At 38.9% G+C, this 21,405-nt stretch overlaps 1 protein-coding gene across 2 annotated transcripts in view; it reads left to right on the top strand.

Moving 5' to 3' along the window:
- Positions 1 to 21,405, top strand: part of COL5A2 (collagen type V alpha 2 chain) — a 188,475-nt gene that overhangs the window by 52,659 nt on the left and 114,411 nt on the right. For both annotated transcript variants that reach the window (XM_075430219.1, XM_075430218.1), the window contains exon 3: positions 11,070 to 11,163. The gene's annotated coding sequence lies outside the window, so the exon portion shown is untranslated. The remainder of the gene's footprint in view (positions 1 to 11,069; positions 11,164 to 21,405) is intronic.

Below are 21,405 nucleotides of genomic sequence, written 5' to 3'. Positions count from 1 at the left end.
AGGAGGTGATGCTGCTCTGCTTCCGTGCTCCCTGCCAGAGAAAGCTCTCCAGCTCTGCCAGAGAAAGGGTCTGTGCCCTGATATTTGTTCCAGTCACAGTGTAAAGTTTCCCTTAGTGTTCAGGTTTCAACCTTTTCAATGAATTTTATATATATTTCTATAATTATTTTATCAACAATGTTGAGACTTTGGATGCATAGTTTAGAGTTTATCCCAATGATGCAAAGAAATACTTAATAACAAAGTATGGACTGTGATAAAGGCACAAGGAAGCAACACCTAATAGTATCTTGTTGTAGAGTAGACAATATGGGCCCACTCAAGTGTGAAATTAGTATGTGCTTCTTCCACCAGGCTGTTTTTTATTGTCACATTGATGAAATCTAGTTATACACAAAGCTGTTGGTAGGTGCAATATCCAGAAACATCTCATAGTCGTTACAGAAAAGCCTGAAACAAGTGTTAGGCTTCTAGAGGAACCTACGAAAAGGAACATGAAGACAAATAAAAAGACTGGAATGCAGAATAAATAATTTGTTTCCTAGTTAAAGGTATTTACTCTCACATTAGAGATAAACTTAGGACTGGTACATAAATGCAATAATTGCCTGTGAAAGCTTTGAATGTCTATTTAATTTGCTTTTTAAAGATGCGTATGAGACTTGTATTTTGCCTGTGTTTGCTTAGCAAAGGTATTGTATTAATTAGGCTATGAAATGTGACTGCCACACCCAGTTTAAAATTTTGCATGTACTTTTAAAGTCAGGTAGCATGCAAAAGTACCTATTCCATTTTCTTTTTTTTATTATATTAAGTTATAAACAGGATTTATAAATCTTAGAAATTGATATTTTTAAGGTGGAAAGCAGATTTCCAAAAGCACCAGCTGCACTGATTCTTGAAAACATATTAAAAAGATAGGACAAAATGAGTGAGCTTTGCCTCCTGAGGAAGCTTGGAGAAAAAAAAAAAAGGCTATTTTTTTCAAAAAGCTTTGTGCCTTTAAAATTGGGGCCAGTTTCAAATATTCAAAATACAGTTGTTCATCCCTCATCTGTTTCTTCTTCAGTTCCTTCACTCGGGCATAGCTGTGGAGAAGTATAACCACTCTGAAATACCAGACTACTGAGTAGGAACATAAATGATGGCAGATGCCACTGTTCTGGGGACTGAAAACTGCTAATCCAGGTTATTGTAAAAGCATGCGGAACTCAATAATGGACTTTTTTTTTTTTTACACTGAAATGAATATGTCTAATTGTTCACTTGTGATTGTCTTTGAGCTTAATCTTAAGAACTCAGGGCAATCAGACTTGCTAGGAAACCATGGTACCCCCAAAAAAGAGCACTTAAATCTGAACTGCGAAGTTGATTTTGTCATGTCTCTCTTAAAGGAGGGTTGCAATTAGAAAGAAATGTTTCCTGGAGTGGAAAGAAAATCTGTATGACCCAGACGAACTAGTTTTGTCTAATTTTCTAAAGTGCAAACAAAGAAGCATCATTTCATGATTTATAGCTATTCAACAATTTTTGATTCTGTACCAGAGGGAAGTATCTTGATTAAATGGGAACCTTCGGCATGTGAAGTGGCTGTGCTGGTTACTGTTCCCCGGTTGCTATGTAGAACTACTGTTTTGTTAAAAAAGGAATATTGAGATGTTGGTGAATTACTGTGAATTTCCATATGACTTGCCTCAGATTCTGCAGTTGGCACAAGCTGCTTTTTTTTCCCCCTCTCACCTTAAAACCCTCATTTGATACTACTTCAAGACTGGACTAAATGGAGAATGTTTATTAGTAGAATATGAGTGTATAATGGAATTTTCAAAATACCAATTTTGAATTTTATTTTGTTAAATGAGTTAAAAGGCACGTTTGTAAAATTAAATAAGGGGAAAACCAGTTTCATTTCCTCCATTCACATTTGCCTTGCAGAACTTGGAGAGATAAGAAAGGAACAGACTCTAAGAGTGGAAGGTCTGACACCTAAGTAGGTCTATTGCTTTGCAGATCTGTTTTTACGCAGTTACCTTTACTGTGTGGATGACATTTTAAGCTTTCAGGCTTTAAATTTTTTTTTTTTTTTTATGCCTTAGCAGTGTCTTGAGTATATAACTTTCCTTTCCTTCCTTTTGCAAAGCAGACGTGAAAGTGGCAACTTGGATATTGGAAAAAGCTGAAGTAATAGAAAGTTAGTATAGTTCAAGCTGGCATTAGGTTAGTTATAGTTAAAAACAATAAAAGTAAAAACCCCAATCTTCCAAATAGCCTGTTACATGTAGAAAGCTTGGTGGTTAAATTTATCATTCTTGTGTTTTCCTTGGATGCTTTTTTCGTGTCTTTAAACACAACTAATAGCTTTGGGAAACATAATGAGATGCTTTGCAGCCAACTCTGTGCGTTCTTTATCCTCAGACCCTACCAGCTCCTTGGCAGTCTGTCTTCATTTGTTTAATTGCTGTTTGGTGGCAGCCCCATGTACCTACTGTGTTAGTTTTAAACCCTTGCAGCTGGGGTATAAATGTTTGCTAAAAATATTGATGAAGTGCCCTCAATTTGGATGTGATTATAATATATTTCATCATATATATTTTTTTCCTTATTTTGTCTGTGTAAGGATCAGGATGCCTTCAAACTATTCTACCATATAACCACTAATTTCTGCTGCTCCTGTTTAAGGACTCTGGACGTCTTGGCAGCCTGCAAGTCCCTGGTAGGCTATTGGCGATTCAGATAGCTTCATGAACTCCAGAAACATGTACAAATATTTTAATTAAATGTTTTTGCTTTTTGCAAAATGAAAGTTCAGAAGTCTGGGAGTTTGGGGTATTTTTTTGATAAAACATCTGGAAATCCTAATTATTACTTTGCCTTAGTAGAAGAAATTTAACTGTCTGACTAGAAATTTATAGCAGTGGAGGATATTTTCTCTTTGATTTATTGTTCCAGCCTGTGCTGCAACAAATACGCTTTTTTAAACTAGTTTGTGTCTGTGCTTTAAATGTAAACTACTAGGGCCAAACAGACATCTCCAAGTTGAAAGAAGCACTTAAAGTTGGATGCTTCTTAAAAATCAACAAGGTGAGATCAATCAATTCAGGTTGTGGCTTGGAAGCAACTGAATTCGTGAAGAAGGCTGAAAATTAACTGGAAAACTCTTCAGTCTGTAGAGTGTTAGCATGAATGGTGTGGCTCAAATTCAGAGTTAGCAGGGAACAAGGAGCCCCAGTGCATTGGATTTCAGAGGTTTAGCAGGCATGGTGGTGTTGGGTTGATGGTTGGACTGATTGATCTTAGAGGTCTTTTCCAACCTTAACCATTCTATGATTCTATATCAACACTTGATTCTCATTCTTCTTGGGGAATCCTGCTCCACATAAATGATTGAAAAAAAATTTTAAAAAGGATCACTCCTCAAAAGATCTACTCAATGATTTTAAAATGAGTCATCATTTCTTCCTTAATACTGTGCAAACTAAGACACAAAGTTAGTGACTTGCCAAAGTGTAGTGAACCCACAGGACAACCCAAAATAAAATCCTGGTGTTTAGATACTGAATAGTGCTCTGCTCCTTGTACTGTGATTACATACAGCTGCTTGCACTGCAGTTGTACCAATAACTGAACTAACAGAAGTTTGATTTTTTTGTGTTAATTTCTTTAGTTCCCATTTATTGCTACATTTAATGACTTGGATCACATGTTCATAGCTAGTTCCTGGGAAAAAATTTGCAGGAACCACAACGAATGGTTTTCACCTTTTGAACTCCATCCTCCTTGGTGTCCTGATATGATCTGTGAAATACTCATCTTTAATTAAACTAATATGGCCATTCCTAGGTCTGTGAGAACAGTCATAAAAAATGTACCAGAGTCCCTGTCCCTCCCACAACTTTGCTGAAGTATAATACCAACTATGCAGACATTAGCATGCACAGCTGAAGGTTAAAGAATTTAAAAATGCTTCACAAGGAGCAAGAAAGATGAGTGATTCCTGAGTATCTGGTTCTCCTTAGTCCTGTGGTGTTCCACATCTCACTAGCTGTATGGTCAAATTTTTGGCAGACCATCTGCCAGTAAGTGTAAGAGGCAATTTCTTCTTGCCCCGCAGTGGAAATACAGCGGTCGCTCCTGAGGATGAGATCAGGCAGGTTTGCGTTGGCCCCAAGCCATGTCTTAAATGACGTGGTTTAAGTCCCACGAGTGCTTGTTAACCGCTCCGCTACAGTCAGAGGGTCAGCCTGCTGTCTGCTGTGGAAGCAAAAGATTTGACACTTAGAGTCTCCTGGTAGACAGCGCACAGCTGTTTGCTTTTATTATATGTGGCTGTACATGTGAAAAGGCATCTCTTCTACAAGCATAGGTGGGAAGAAATTCTGTCAGATGATCAAATTTCTCCAATCTGTGTGTCTTTGACAAAGTTTTCCTTGGAAGCATAGTTTCATGATATAATCAGTCAGTGATGGGTATTAATCATATTCACTTTAAGATCAGAACACTCAGAGCTGTAGAAAAGCCAGATTGGCTTTCCAGCATAAAATTAAGGCAGATTGAAGTGATAGTCTGTTGAAGAATAATCAATAGTAGTATTGGAACAACAAGATGATCTATTGAAAAATATTTGTGGAATAATATCAAAGTAAATGTAAGTAATATATATTAAAAATCCATTACATATTTGTTGAGAAAGATATTATGTCTGTTTTTACAGAATGATTTCATGTAACGCAACCATGCAACAGGACACGAATGAAGTGCAGTGCTGTTTTCTACACTGTCATAATTGTTACATTTTGTATTTACATGATGGACAGACACATATCTTTGCCTGGAAATGCCTTTAATTGCTTCCTCTGTACGTGCCATTCAGGTGACACGTCTAGCACACAGAGAAACAGAAAAAGAAAGTGTCCAGAGGGGAATTCTGCACCAAAGTCAGGCATACTGATGGAAGAGCAGCCCATGTTACATCCTCTTGTATCGTGGTGGCAGGGCAGAATCATTCATCACCGTTCTTAAAGAGCCAGAATATGATTAAATTGCATTTCTCCTTCCGCATTAGGATACCAGGTGTAATGAGGTAAAACTGAGGGCTGCCTGAAAGAGATTTGTTTACTATCATTTATATTTGCAGTGACTCGGAACCATTAAAATAGTGGGAAACTGAATGTGGAAAGATTTCCAAAGTAAAAAGAAAGTTGCTTGGTTTGTACAGTTCCCCCACTTGTGTGGGTTCCATGCTCACCAGAGCATCCACAGAAGCTCGGCAATGCAGGAAATGGTGCATAATCATTACTTGCAAGGTCAGTAACTTCACTACTGGAAGCCAAGTTATTTGTGATCAGAGAGCAGCAGTAAAAACCATCAAATAGAGGCAGTAGAATTGAAATAAAATTTGAACAAGCAGACAAATTTTCTAACATGATCCACATGTTTCTACCTTGCCTTATTAAAGGCTAATTTTATATTTGCTTGTTTGGTCTTTTCTGGAAACGAGAATTATCACCATGAATGTGGGAACTACTTTTTTTTTTTTTTTTTTATGGGAAGCTTTTACTCTCTGTATTTGTACTGAGTGACACTTCAGGTAAACCTATAAAATTTCATGTATGAAACTTGACTGCTGTCCTCCTACTTTTCTGCCAGCAGCCTGCATGCTCCTGGCACTCCGGCTGCTCTCTGACTCTTAACCCCATTTGTTAGATGGATCTGCCACATGGGCTCTTGGGGCAGGAGAGGAGTGATGGCACTGCAGAGCTCTCGGATGTTGCCTGCTTACATCCCTGAGTGGCAGCTGCACTTACCCACTTCTGTGCTAATCGTGAGCAGGGGTGCAGCGTGTTACTCTCAGGCTGGATAGGTATTTCACCATTGGGTGTTCCCAGGTGGTTTGATGAAGTGCGTGATGCCCAAGAAGTTTATTCAAGGAGTCTCATTTAATTCAAGACTTGTGATAAGTGCCCTTATTAGCTCCCAGTTACCTGCTCATATTTTTATATATAAAGCTCACTTCATTTTTGTATTGCAGAGCTGACAGGACTTGGGCACAGTCTTGGGTAATAGCTTTACCACTCCGCAGCTAAAGCATTGGCTCATAGAAGGAACTAAACAGTTTACTTTCTGCCTTAGCATTCTTCTGGAGGCTGTAATTTGTGGGTGTCCTACACAACTGGCAAATGATAGCATTTTTCCCCTGTGGACTGACACACTCTGAGATCAACAGTCTGGTCATTCCTTCCCACTCTGGGAGTATGAATATTATATGGTTACATGGGTGTTTTTAGGCATACAAATGAATTTCATATTTTTCCTTGTCTCTTCTTTCCTCCTTGTTCTTATTTTTCACCTTCCAGCTTATTCTTTTACTTACGTCTGACTCGGGGTGTCTCCCTTAGAGCCTATGGCCCTCATCTCATTACCAAGAAATGGTATTAGGATGCTGAATTTCCTGGCTCCAAGTTCTCTTCTATCACTAGCTCATATAAAAGTGAATTGCTTCTATATTATAAAAGTAATTTGATAGAAGCCCTGAGTAGTATCGAGGACAGGAGTACTTTTTGTATAGAGGATGGTACATGGGCTGCTTTTTTTCTTCTTCGAGGCATGTGACCAATAGTGCTAGTCATCCAAAAATGTTGTTTTTACACATTTTGAGCTTGTACATTTGGGAATGATAGTGTGCCTGATACAATGAATGGTCTTGGCTTTGATTTTTGCCTACTGCTGGCCCTTTCTTTTAAGCTTTGCCTGTTGTTTTTCTTAGTGTAATGGTTTGACTTCACTTCTGGACTATGAACTGTATTTACTGTGCAAGTTAAGTATTTGAAGTCTTCTACACAGGCAAAATGGTGAAAGTCTCATCTCATCTGTTGACATTGGCAAGCTTCAGTCAAGCTATTGCTGATATTCTGTCTGGATTGTTGTGATCTGCCATGACATCCCATAATGTGGATTTCCCCCTTGTTTTCAATGTATCTGCGACTTTTTAGATACTGTTCTTGGCTATTGCTTGCTTTCCCTTCAGTTAAGTGCTAGTAAGTTGATTTCAGGGTTTTGGATGTTATGTTATGCTGGAAGCTATCACTGCATTGTAACCCAAATAATTTTAAAAGGTTAGGGATTGTTATGGACATCACTGGCAATAACCTGAGAATCTTTTGACTCTAAGTCAAGTTTTATTGTGGATATTCATAAGTGTATTGTAAATCTGTTTATTTCCTGAAAAGCTCTTCATTCCACAGAAACTTTGACTTTTGAAAAGAAAGCTTCATTTTGACATGTGTTGTGGCTCATTTTTAGTAGAACTAATTGAGGTTATAGTAATAGCTGACTTAATTTATATGGTAATGGGGGTGATAATTAAGAACTTAAAACACAAAGAGGAGACTGGAAGTAAGCTGTCACTGAGCATCAAGTGTAGATTATGGGCTCAATTAGGCTTCTTGTAATACTGAATCATATAAACAAAACTGAATCGGGGTCAAGGACAGAGGGAAACTTATCTCTGCTAATGCGTATCCAAGTTTCTGTACTGCAAAGTAGGTGGCTGACTGGTCCACGTGGATTGACAACACAGTACTGTTCTTGGGATTTTCAGATGCGGGCGGATTCAAGGTCTTGAAAAGGCTGAGACAAAGTTTTTGTGAGGAAACTGTCCCATAAATGAGTAAAGTGACTCGTTCTGGGCACCACACGAATGCAAAGAATGAAGTGCTATTTGAATCATAACGTTTGTTCAGTGGTCTTCTCTACTGCTGCAATACTTTACTTCCAGGAGAACAGTACTGAGAAATGGCATGCAAGACAGGCATTTCCGAGTTGTCTCCCTCTTTTCTTTCCTCCTCCCTTCACTTTTGAAATAAAAAAGCAGAAAATATGATGTGAAGTTTGGAGCTCACTGTGCATTCACCATGCTCTCTGTAGTGAAGTGAGGACCTTTCTCACCACAGTCTTGCTTTTCTCTGGAAATTTTCACAAAAGTCACTTTGGAGAATTCTCTTTGGAGAGAGAAAATTCAGTAGGGAGGTAAGGAGAGGAGTGGGGAGGAGGTAAGAGTAGACCAGAACAATACAGTGTAGAAATAAAAACCATATAGGCCAGGAATCCTGGTTAGGAGGCTAAATAAATGTTTGTATGCTCTTTCTGTGAGTATATATGGTAACATTAGGTGAAACCATTGTGTAACAAAGCCATTGCTACCAATTTTAGTTTTGGTCAGGATTTGCCCTCTTCAGTATCTTCCTTTGTTGTCTAAACCAAGGTGAGATTCTGCTGTCTTTTGGTCCCTTTTCCCTGCCTGCGTCCTAATAAGCTTATTTAACTGTAGTGTTTCATTGTGTGGTTATGTGGTGAACTGGTACATGAACACCAGTTCACTGCATGGGATTGAGACTTTTAAGAAGGATTAAAAAAATCAAGGAAAAAATGTTGGGCTTGGGAAACTGGAGTTTTTAGCATGCATCAGCTTATCAGCTGTGGGTAGAAAACAAGGAATCCTTGCCCTTTTTCCAGGCTGTTCTGCTGATTTATGTATGTGTGTGGGAGAAGCTGAAATACTTTTATCCTAGACCTAAGGCACAGGTACCGAAGCGTGGAAATAAATACCATTGCATGGAATAAATACTGTTGCACGGTATTATAAAGCAAGTTATAGAATTGGCCCAGCTATGAAAACATTTTCAAAAGTAATTTTGGATAGGTGAAAATTTACTGTGCCCCAAAACACAGTATTGGTCCTGCCCCGCCCCAAACTTAGAGGGAAACATGAACTCTTCTGAAATATATATTTAAAGGAATTTGACCAAGCACAAGGAGTGTCCACATAAATTGTGTTTTCTTTCAACTTTGGCAGTTGTACAGAATCTTGTACTTGGGCAATGTAATCTTTATGCCAAGTCACTTTGGTTGACTTTGCTTGCTTGAAATACCCATGGAAATCTCGTGGTTCAGCAACTATGTCATAGTCTTCGAGGTGACATGATGCATCCCAGAGTGACATGTTCATCTGGATGCAGTTGAAGAATTATTAAAATAATATATTTTTTTTTTAACTTTTTAAAGGAAAATAATCAAGTCAATAGGTTTGCAATTACTTCAGTTGCTTTCAAAAAATACTATTTTTATATTATCTTTTGTACATCCTCCAAAGGTGAAAAAGCTTTGAAGTCTCAGTTGTAGCCATTATTAATACCTTGCTTTTTAAACCATGTTGGTTTACTCTGGAACCAGCTCTTCACTGGGTGTTAATAAAATCCAGTTGCAAAAACAGAAAGTAGGCTGTAGTTTTCTGTCTCTTATTTGCTTTTTCTCTGATTTTTTTTTCACTCTGTTTCTCACTTTTTATTTTCACATAACATATCTACCATGTTAATTAAAAATAAGGATTCCTTTTCTAGGCCAGTAGTAGACTATGTGTTCAATTTGAGAAATATATTGTACATCCTTTCCCAAGGCTTGTGTCATTATTTCTGCAAATTACAAAAGGTACCATTATTTCCTCAGAGCTTTCTTGAAGTCAGGAATACCTAACCAATGAGTCAGAACCTCTTCACATTTCACCTTTTAATAATTTTCCAGTGGCAATATTTGTCTGTGTTGTTTTTTCTAAACCCATAAATGTAAAAAAAAAAAAAAAAAAAAAAAAAAATCTAATTAAGTGAAAACAGACAGAAATGTGACTCACCCTACTTGTCGGGGATTGGTTTGCTGATGTAATTTCACTTTCTATAGCCAAAAGCTGGGGATAGTTGTAACTAGTCTAAGATGATACTGTGTTTCTATTCAACTAAATAAAATCTCAATACTCTTTAAAAAAAAAAGTTTTCATAGGAATGACTTCCTCTCAGTCCTCCTATTGTTAAGTAAACTGGGGCACTCCCCGGATCAGTCCTGCAGTCCTGCATGTCACATGAACCTCTTATTAGAACCTACAAATCCAGTGGGGAATTTTCAAATGAAACAGCAGCTTTTATGCTCCATCAGGAGGGATTGCTGGTAGATGACTGCAGCTGTAGTAACCTCATTGTTCAGGGCAAAGTGAGATTCTGCTTAGCATAATGCCGGATTTCCAGCCGACCTCCCTCTGTATTTTCTGGGCGACTTGGTTAAGTGAGAGAACAAAGTATTTTAATGTTGCATTGCGTAAGAAATGCACAGGAAGTTAATTTTTGAAAAGTTATAATTTCTTTGGTTCCAAAATCCCTTAGCTTGCAGTCTCTTTACTTGCTTTATTATTTTATTAGCCTTGCTGGGAAAACAGACTTTTAAGTTCTTATGGGAAAAGGGGGGGAGGAGTAAATGGATAAACGTCTGAGAGACAATTACAAAGCTGTGAAATCCAAATGGCTTTTGGGACACCACTGAAGGGAGTTGTGCATTTGGTTAGGGACTCATGGAGGCAGGACTACGTAAAGGAGGCAGAGGCTGCTGAGGCATGTCCTGAAGAGGAGAGGAAGGGAGAATGCTTGGCTCTCTGGTGAAAAGGGGAAACCTCTGGCATGTCTGTTGCTTGAAGAAGATGGGATGCTAAAGTGGGATGACTTATTTCATGTTTCTCACTTCTCCTAACCTTGCCAGAATTGTCTTCCTTGGAATTTGCAGACGCTTCAGTGTCCTAAGCTGGGTGCTGGCACTTAGCCTGCACAGGGAAGCTGCCTTTGGAGCAGTAAGCCCTGGCTCTGTGCTGGCCCAGGTGCATTCACAAGGGGGGCACACGCCTCCATTCTCTCTTTTTCCTTAGCCCTTCTCCTGCACCCCTCCAAGGTGGAGTCTTACTCATGCGTGTTCACTTCTATGTGCCTTGTTCTCAGATCCAGTACCCTCCTTAGGCAGGACATTGACCTGCGTCCTGCTATTTCCCTGGTCTTTCACCGTGCAGCCCAGTCTGGCACGGAATACAACCTGAAGTCATTTGTACAGTGTTAGCTGTAGAAACGAAAAACACAGTTTAGGAATCCCCCCAGCAAAGTCAGGAAGCTGTGTTTCTGTGCCACAGCCCCCTTTGGCAATTGTAGTGCTCCTTAGTGCCTGACTAGCCAGAAATCAGGACATGTTTCTGCCTCTCTTTTTAGCTGCCACTGTTGCTGCGAGCCAGAACCCTGATACAGCTGGAAAGGAGTGGATGGAGAGCAGAGGGTGAAAGGGAGGTACACGGTGGAAAGCAAGGTATGTGTATGGCAAGTAGGGACTGCGGGTACTCTGTGGGTGCACACCGTCTCCTTGCTTGCATCTCATGTGTTGTTAAAATGTCTTGGGATTCAATTTATATGTTTGCAGAAATAACAACACAAAGTTCTGAAACTGAATTTTCTATTCAAGCGATGACTTTCCAAATATTGTTACATGATGCAACATTGCTCAGTAGAGAAAAGACAGATGTTAATTGCTATGCAGGGAAGTTACTAAGCTGTCCATACACTCTTATATAACCTCATATACACTCTCATATAAACCCTGCAGACCCTGACAGCTGCCCGGTTTATAAAATGGAACACATCTCTCATTCACAGAAATAGTTATCTTAGTCAACATGTTTTGCTGTGACAGCAAATTTAGACATGACTTCATGTGACCTGGGATTATGTTAAGTAACTTTACTATATCGTTAATAAATGTTATAAAAAAGCAACACCACACATTCAACACCTATTTCCTTTACAAAATAATGATATAACTCACTTTTGGCAAATGTTCAAATACTGCGAGATGGGGCAGGTGGTAAAGGAATGTGAACAGAAACGTTATGGCTGAATATGTAACGTATGACATGCAGTCGGGCAGGACAGTAGAGCAGGGTGGACCAGCAGGAGACGGATGATTGATTCCTTGGTAGTGCACTCCTCAGCCTTGTGGGAGTGATGCATTGCTGTGTCTGAGATCAGCCGGTGACCTGTTCCCAGGGCTGCGCAGAGGAACTGGTCATGGTTCCCCTCATTCTCTGCTTGATTTATAGCAGCATTCATAGCAACTGTGATGCACTTGAAACCCTAGTAAGAGGTGAAAACGAGTCTTAAAAGGAACATCTGCCAAGCAAGGGATCACTTGTGTCCAACCCCTTATGCTGCTGCATCAGCCCTTCCTGGATTTCATCACTTGGTGCAGGCAGGAGGGCAGCTGCGCTCATGCCCGGATCTTTCTGAGCAAATGGGAAAGCCCAGAGAGCGAGAGGCTGAGCTGCCCAGATGTACCCTTCTTCAAACTGGCACATGTTAAACTACCAGCCGCAGTCCCTCGCCGTCCCCTGGCAGCGGGCAGACAGCTGGAGGAGCTGCGATGCTGTGAGCCACACCTGTTTGCAGCTCTGCATCTCATACCCAGAACTAAGCCTCAAGCTAACAAGAGCCCAAAGCCGAAAAAGTTGATTAGTCTGCTGAAACATACTACAGGTTTTGCCATTTTAAAATGTAATCTGGCCTACAGTCATAAAAAGCTATGAAAATGAGCAGTCATTTCAGAAGAGCTGCAGCTGTAGTAGAGTGTGTTTTGCCCTCAACAAATGTGCGTAATGTCTATTAAGTTTAATGAGACTTATGCAGGTGCATTGATGACCTTGGGATTTCAAAATATTTAATGGTTTTTGTTTGAACACTGGTAACTGAATTTTCCAACCCTGGCACACAGCTGGTTTTCTTACAAAAATATGTATCTCCAGTTAACTGTTTAAACCCTTCCTTGTTTCCACAGTGGGAACAGAGGATTGCACAGATAAAGAATTGTGCTGATTTTACCTGATTTGCACAAAGAAGATTCATAGTTAGTCCTGAAGTTCCTGAGTATACACATAATTATAATATTATAATATTACTTTAAAAGTACATTTGCTTTTAAAGGGATACCACGACAGTACTACAAGCATATGAAAAGGTATTCACTGGGAACTTTGAGCTAGATTGCTGAATGAGAAATTACTGAAGTGCCTTAGGCTTAAATTTTGCTTTCAGAGATGGGGGAAATAGGTTAATTTTGAAAATTCCAGGACCAACAGAGATAACTGGCAGAAGGGCTAATTTTCGTAGGCCTGATGTAGATAATTAATGTTTGCTAAAGAAGCAGCAGAAGATTAAACTTTATTTATGTCTGTTTTCAATAATATGGATAAAATCACTCTCAAACAAAAATAGGATAAAACATTGAGAGCTCACTTGCCAAGGTGAATATTGGTCATGTGTATGTTTAGGGAGGAATATTGTAGGCAAGCCAAGCTATAGGATTGAAGTCTTCCAGTAGCCCCTGCATGAATGTGAGTGAACAAAAGACAGAACTATTTCTGGAATGTCCTTCTTATAGACAGTGGAGAATGATTTCCATGAATGCTGGTAAGTATCAGAGACTTAAGTTTCAATATCGTTTAAAGTAATTGTTCCTGCCGTTTGTTTGAATCATTTCTCACCATCATGTGAAAAGCAGCATTTGTCTTTGGCTTTTCTGATGTTCGCTGATGTCTCTGTTCAGAAAGGGCTCTTACAGCTGGCTTCAGTCTGACTGTGAATATGTGACACTAAATACAGCTTGGAAATAAAAAAAAGCGAACAGTGTTTACGTGAATTGACAGATTTTACTGAGAAACATCCACTTTTGTAGAAACTAATGGTCCTTTGGGTACAGCAGATGATATCTAGGGTTTCCAAAACATTACAGTAAGCACTGAAGGAGTATGCTATTGAAAATGTTGAAAATGGTCCAATTTCATGAAAATACAGGAATTGTTCTAAATTATGTATCTATTCTTTTCTTTCCTACGTAGTATAACTTGGGGTAGTGTCTTTTTTTTGGAGTTCAGATACTTTAGATCGTGTAAGAAGTGTAGGTTTTGGCTGTTTTCCTGTTCATAAAAATTTGTTCTCTGCCAAAGAAAATATTCGTCTGTGTGCCACCCTAACTAAGTGCTTCCTCTAGTCTGTGTGTGTGTTAAGTTCAGCTTGGTCTTCTGATGCTCTGCTGTAGCCTGTGTGTAAGATAGTTGGCTTTTAAAATTCTTTGGTTTAGGTTTAGCAGCAAACATTCAAATACCCATTTCAATACTATCACAACAGTAGCTTATTGTGGTCTCGTAACCTCAGTTGCTGGTTGTGGAGAATGTAAAAGGCTCCCTCTGTCTTTTTTTGTCCATAGAATCTGTATTTTTTATTTCACTGTTGACACACAGGTGACTTGCCTTCGACCACAGTGCAAGTCCTTTTTAAGGACCTGCTTTAGCAGCTCAGTGGGCTGTTTCTTCTAATACTGGTATTGAAGCTGCACTGCAGGAAGCCGTCTGTGATCTGTAGGTCCCACCCTCACTGGAAACAACTTTATTACATGGTTTCAGAGGTGATTTTTGGGGGCCTAAAAGTTCTCTTACAAGAGTATAAACAGTGTTCTTAAACGTCTGCAGCACTGAGGAGAGGTTAGGAGTAACTTTTTTTCCCTCCGCCTTCTTCTATATTTTCTGTATATTAGAGTACTCTTACAGATTTTTCAGAAGAGCCTGTGTACAAGCCTGAGTCTAAGATTTTTGAAAAGGCTAAAAAAGTCAAAAGAAAAGGTATATTAAGTAAACTAAGCAAGGCCTGGAGAACGTCCAAGCCCTAGGAATATTTGACTAAATGCTGGTGACCTTTTAAAGACTTTGCCACATCCTTGGATCAGCATCTGCATGGAGCCCTACTGGCTTCAGTGGAGCTTGGGACAGCTTTGACAACTATTCCGAAGAGTGTTACAAGATGAGGTTGGTATCAATGTCTGGTTCATGACAGGACTTTACCTGTGAAATGTGTTTGCTTTGTCTTCAGAGGGGCATTGTCACAGGCTTCCTGAATGCAAATAGATGAGGTCAAGATTTTATATTAAATTTTTTTGTTTATTCTCAGTAGAATAGGGCTAGGATTTCATACCAGTCTCTTATTCGTGGGTGTAATAATAAAAATAGTCACAAGAAGTGGATGAAAAATCTGGGAAATTCTTCCACCTTCACTAAAAGTATATATAAATTGCCATGCTTTTCTATTGCTAGTTTTGTAAGAGTATATGAAATATCAATAATAGATATTTAAATGTTTTGTCCCAGTTGCAAAAGATAAGCTTTTATTAACACTAAGCAAAAGCATCTGTTCCATCCTGCTTTAAAGTATCGATCATGCAAATTAAACTTTGCTCTTCATAGGTGAATTATTGCAGTGTTAAATGTTGGAAGTATATGGAAGAAATTGAAACAGTGCTTTTCATCTGTGTTTTCTACCCAGTATATGACATGTTTAAATATAAACAGAAAAATAGTCAATTATAATCAAACATTTTGTTCCTGGTATCCTAAAATCTGTGGAACGTCAAGTGCTTTCTATGTAGGCCTCTTTTCTTAATAAATATGTGACTGGGAATGTATTTAAGAGACAATATCATGTGAGGTCATATTAAATAAACAAAGCTAAATAATTCTTTTGTAAGTAACCTGGAAGATCGCTAGGAATACAACAATCAAAATGCTAACACAATACGAGCCGTCTCTTGCCAACAAGCACGACTGCAAGAAACACAAGTTGCAGTTAACTCATACCTATACTTAGGTTTTGTGGATGTGTTTGTGCTTGGATGAAGCGAATAAAGCTTAGTCCAATAAAGCGTGAGTATATGCGACAATTGGAACTATGAAGTAGTGGACGTGAAGTGAGCACAGAAAGTGTTAAGAAAGAGTTTCCATCGCACGCCTGCAGAGCAGCCTGTAGCGCCGGGGCTGTGTCGCGCGGTGGGTGGACGCGGTGCTGATGGGTACCTTCCCACGTGACTGGAGGTTTGGCTCGGGGCTCCACACGTAAAACACATCAAGTGGTGGAAATACACACAGTGAGAGAGATCTGTGGGGTTTGCCCACATTTTGTCTTTTTTTTTTTTTTATACATAGCTAAGTCTGTGTGGGCTTTGCTCTGTGGGTAGCAGTGTTTAGACTTGATTTGCATGCCGAACTACTGCGGATGTAAGTGAATGTTCTGGGATATCTGAAGGAGAGCAGATGTGACATGGTACAGTACTTTTAAAGTACTCAAATATAAATCCTTTATACGAGCCCTTGCTTTCTAAAAAGAACCCTTAATCTTTCCTGGATATCAACCACTTGTTAGCTAAGGGGAAAGGCAAAGCCCAGTCACCCACTGTGGCCATTACTTATCTCTGTTTTAAACCAACCCGTTGCTGAATCCAGGGGGGTCAGGTTACAAGCTGAGGTTGTGTTCATGCGCTCCAGTGCCGCCAAGTATTTCAGCTGCTGTCAGAGATGATGTAACTAACGGGAGATATGAGGAGAGTGTTTGCAAGTTTTTGCCTATCATGGGAATTTTAGGGTATAGGGATATTTGAGAAACAAATAAATTATGCTACTGAGGAAATATAAAATGATCTTTAGCATTAATAACTGTTTTATAAAACTTCTCGGGCTCATCTAAGCTATCATTCTTCAAAAAAGGCAAGAGGCTGGTTTCTTGAAATATGTTATGGAAGCAATCCATTGAGGCAAAGTAAAACATGCCAGTGAATGTGGAGGGTAGGTGTTCCCCTGAACAATCTGTTTCGGCCTGTTAACCAAATGAAAATCCACTAGCTGATGGGCCATAACTTTCAAAATAAGCCTACATCATGAAGAGTTCTGAAGTAAAGTTTTTAAAAAGGCTCAGTGAATGCATTTTCTAGCAACAAAAAATAAATGTAAAGTTGATGGATTGTTTCTGAGTAAACTATGTTTTCAATTAGCACTTAATCTTTAAAGGCAGCGGGAAATGTGCTCCACACGTATTCAAATCACAGTGCAATAAAGCTCACAAAAGCTATAAAATATTGGAAAGAAGACGGCATGGAAAGGAAATGGAAAAGTAAAGCAGGCAGCATGAACCTTTCTCCGTAATAAATCTGTTTTGCATTCTGTATTTGAATGTAGTGTAAGTAACTAGGCAACTGCACTGACATTTATCTAACGTTGTCCGGGGTTTATAGTTCTAATAGTGACAGCAGCACCCACAGTGCTAGAGTTACAGCTCTTAGACAAAGTTTTTCTTGTTTTAGCTTTGTGTGATTGTGGTCCATAGGTTCAGGTCCTAGATCCTTGACTTAGGCAAATGCTGATTCCTTTCTTGCTCCTTTTTCTCTATTGCTTCCTTCTGCTGTTGTTGCTCTTCCACTTTCTTCTGTTAATCATCCATAATTTGGTCAGTGTTGACATAGTTTTTTCCTTGCTGCTTCCAAGAAAGAGAAATGGAATGTCCATGTCAACATGGAAAATACTAAAACTGTGACGCTCTCCTTTTTAATTATTTTTTAAATGCTTTTAAATTGGGTTTTATTTATTCCTTGGTTTTCCATTTATCAGACCTTATTGTCTGATAGAAGTGGATCCTGCTTTCCAGACGAGGACTCACTTTGGAGAGAGAATATAGTCTGTATATTGATCGCATTTTCCTGCTGGAAGAAAGATAATGCTGGAAAGAATCTAAAAAGATAGTTTAAATTATTCCCATGCTTTAAAGCAGGATAAACCCTATCCACATTATTCCTGGCAAGTGTTTATCTAACTTTTTCCTCTTAGACCTCTCATGGTGGGGCAAGTACAAGCTGCCTATCACCGTTTGTCACTCTGGCCCTGCGCAGCCGGTCTGGTGCGTCCGGGAAGTGCTCCAGATTCTGCGTGTGCAGAGAAAGACCACGCTTCATACAAAAGAAACCGTGATGCACGTGGCAGGGAAAGGCCTACAAGTAGCTGCAGTAGCCATGACTTGGCTCGCTAGGGCTGTTGATGTACTGAGGAGGTGTATCTATATTTTATTTATTGGTCTGCTTTAGTTCCTCACCTCAAAAAAATTACACAATTCTTCTGTTGAGTGCTGAAGAGGGACAGAGTGGTGTAGTAAAAAATGATCGAGGAGACTGAAGTAGTACAAATGGTTGAAACCCTCAGCACAAGCACACATAGTTTATTTTAGAAACAACAGGTTGGATGGAACTACTACTGATGGCTGTCACTCATGCTTGTCAGAAGTGTTATGCTCAATGCTCCAAGTTAGGGATGCCTGTTTATGTATGAAATTTCTTAGTTAAACAAACAGTGTGATGAAAAGATTGTTAGGAAGGGGTAGAAACATCCATCCCAACAGAAGGCGTGAATTCGGTAGCTGAGCTATTGCTACTAACTTCAACAGGGCCGGTGTTTCACCGTGGTGTCTGCTGCTTTGATATGGTGTCGAGGATATCTGCCCCCAAATTATTAATCTGTTTCTTCCCTCTTGTTCTTACAAAATATTAATTAAGGATATTAAATAATGTATTATGAGACAACTACATTATAAAATGCTGAGCAATTCCAGTAAGATGTTCTGAGCAAGCTACGTTCCTTTTGTGAATGGAGCTGAGGCCTTTCCGAATTTTAGAGGGTAAGTAAAATCAAATGCTTTTTGACTATCCAGGACAAAACCAGTACGATTGAAAATTGAGATTTTTCTGGCAAATGTAAATTTAATGTATGGCATTTTATCAGGCATTCACTAACCATCTGCAAAGGGGTTTTTTTCACATGGGAAACTATCCTGTGTAAATGGATCCCTTCAGTCCAGCTTTATAGTGTGTGTAAAGTCACAGGCGCTCTTGTTTCATGTGGATGTACTAATGAATATGGTTTTGTTAGGGGGGAAAGAAATATTCTTTAGTTCAGTGGCCCTTTCCCTCTGTGTTTCCCTCCTGAGAGGGTAAATTCTCCTTGGACCCATCTCCACTTTTGGCTTGCGCAATGCCTCATCTGCTCGAGATACTCCCTCCTGCAGCCCACCCAGGGTGTTTCCCCCACAGCTCCCTGGCAGCCAGCAGGCTGAGGCTGAGAGCAGCTGCTGAAAGTCTTGTGTTTAAGCTAACAGACAAATTCCAGTACGTTTGGTTACCTTGGGGTTTATCTTGTTTGGCAACTTAGTCTGTAGAGCTTGATCAGTAACTAGGTTTCCTTGGAATATTATATATACGTTTTCCTCTAAGATTAATTTTAACGTACATTTGCTGTGAGTAGGCTGGTGATTCTGGAGTGCCTCCTGGAGCGCTGCTGCTGCTTTAGCTATTCTGGAGTAAAATCTGTAGGTCAACTCTGTAAATTGGCATATAGCATATACAGGGTTTTTTCAGCTTTTTTTATTTTGCTAGGAAATAAGATGTAACGTGGGAGCAATTTAGTATGTAAGACTGCATCCTGAACTTGTTACTCTTGTTATGTTTGGTTAGAATTTTGTTACAAACTTAAATGCTCTGTTCCCCAGGTGTGTCTCAAATAAATGACTGTCAGTTTTGGATATTCCACAGAATTAACTAGACTGGGGATCAATGCTGCTTTTTTTTTTTTTTTTTTTTTTGAAAAAGTGTAATGATAGGGAAAAGAAAACAATTGGCCAGTGTATTTACAATGCTTTGGTCAAATATTATTCTGTCTTATTTGCAGCTGATGTTATGTTAGTCCATGAGACCAAAAATGGAAACCATGTACTCTTTTCTTACCCAAACTGAAGCGATTATACAGTCAGAAGAGCTGAACAGAGGTCCAGGAACCATGTTGTAATAATATGGCTATTTTGCTTCTGATAGTTGAGGACACATACTCTTAGGTCCTTGGCTTGCAAGTGAATACTAGTGAATGTAGGGTTCCATCTGCATGCAGCTTTTAATAAGGGTTTAATTGATCTCCACATCATCTTCCTGTCTTTTCAGTGGGGTCACTAATGCTACTTCCATTTTGTGAGAATAAAGTCTGTAATATTTTTGAATATGTGAAACCTGCGGTAATTACATCCATTTAAATAACAGCAACAGGTAAAAAAAACCTTCAACAACCATGGATAAAATAAATACAGATGAGTTTAATCATTCCCTTAGTTTACACAATTTAATCTCTAAATGACAGATACTGTATTTTGTTTCTTCAAGACATGATATGTTATACTGGGACGTGATGACGAGTTACCAAAGGGCTCATTTATTGCTTGGGGCTGCATTGAGCATATAAAGCACAGTTCAGTGTCTGATATCTGCCACAATAAGACAAAATAGTTCTACATAGTCTTAGATGTGGATTTTTAAATAAAGTAATGCCAGTGAAATAAGTATAAAACAAAGACTGTAGTATTATTTTAAAACTGTGGATGAAATGTAGGTAGTGATTAAGTAACGCAGCCTCAACGCAGCTTGTAACAAGCCTCTTCCTAGAAGAGAAGAGGGTTGAAAATGAACTTTCAGCCAAGTTCCCTGTTTACAGTCCCATTGATTTCACTGATTCCTTGGGTCAGAAAAATGATTGGAGCTGTGATTCTGCTTGTTGGATAGGACTTTACTTTTGCAAGGACCTTCAGTCAATGAAAAAGTACAAACTAAGCCATTTTAGGGTCCCAAGGTAAATGAATTTAACATTTTAAAAAAAGAAAAAGTGGAGGCCTATCATCAGTTGGGCCATATTTGAATTGCACATTAGCATTTGCCCTTGCTATTTAAGTAGGTAGCTTGCTGTGACCCTTTTGTTTTCACTTAATCAGTTTAAGTTCTTAGGGGGACGAAAACTAGCTTGACAATGAATTTGTACTAAACAATGACATAATGATGCTGGTTTTCCTGTTCTAGGTAAGGAATAAGTATGATTTACAAAAGGACTTAATGTAAGACTTTCCCTAATTACTCTTGACTTTTTACTCAGACTAATGTTGAGTTTCATTTAATTGAGGCAGTCTGAAGGAAAGACTGCCAGTGCTAATAACCTTACTGAGCTTATTGGGTTTGGAATTGCCCGTAGCAAAAGCAGATTTATGGGGACTGACATAATCCAAGACCCCACACTAGCAGTGTAAAAGCAAAGTATCATCCTGCTTCCCCAAATTAAAACTAACTGAAACAACATTACAAAGTTAGGATGTAACCAAGACAGATATATTTCCCCCCTCTTTTCTATAAGGACTTAAATTCATTTATGAAATCTTCCTACCCAAAAGTCGATGGGAAAATTCTCCTGCGAATGGGCAGTAACATTACTGATGGAGCTTTCTTTAAATTTCTAGCTGGTACTAGTTTTTTGGTGGATTTTTCAGCAGGAAGATTAGGATTCTGAGGTGACGCAATTTGGAATCTGGTCCGTTTAAAGACCTGATTTAAAAGTAGTATGTTCCTCTATTTATATTCTTGCCGATTTCTGTAGTTTCCTGTTACGTTTTCTTATTTTAAATGATGGAATTTTCTGTCTTTTCACTATGTGAAAGAAGCGTATAAAACAAGAAAACTGATTCCTTATACAGTAAAGGGTCTTAAAAGTGCAAAGCAAACACTTCAAAGGAAAAGAAACATTTTTTCTCTCATATTATTTCGGTCGTGTTCATTTTCATGGTTAATGCTAGGAAATAAGAGTAAAACATTTTATGTGGACTATATACTTTT

Source organism: Opisthocomus hoazin, chromosome 9 (assembly GCF_030867145.1).
Source record: "Opisthocomus hoazin isolate bOpiHoa1 chromosome 9, bOpiHoa1.hap1, whole genome shotgun sequence".
Lineage (NCBI taxonomy): Eukaryota > Metazoa > Chordata > Aves > Opisthocomiformes > Opisthocomidae > Opisthocomus > Opisthocomus hoazin.
Note: the sequence above shows the minus strand (reverse complement) of the source record. Positions and strands in the feature narration are given on the sequence as shown.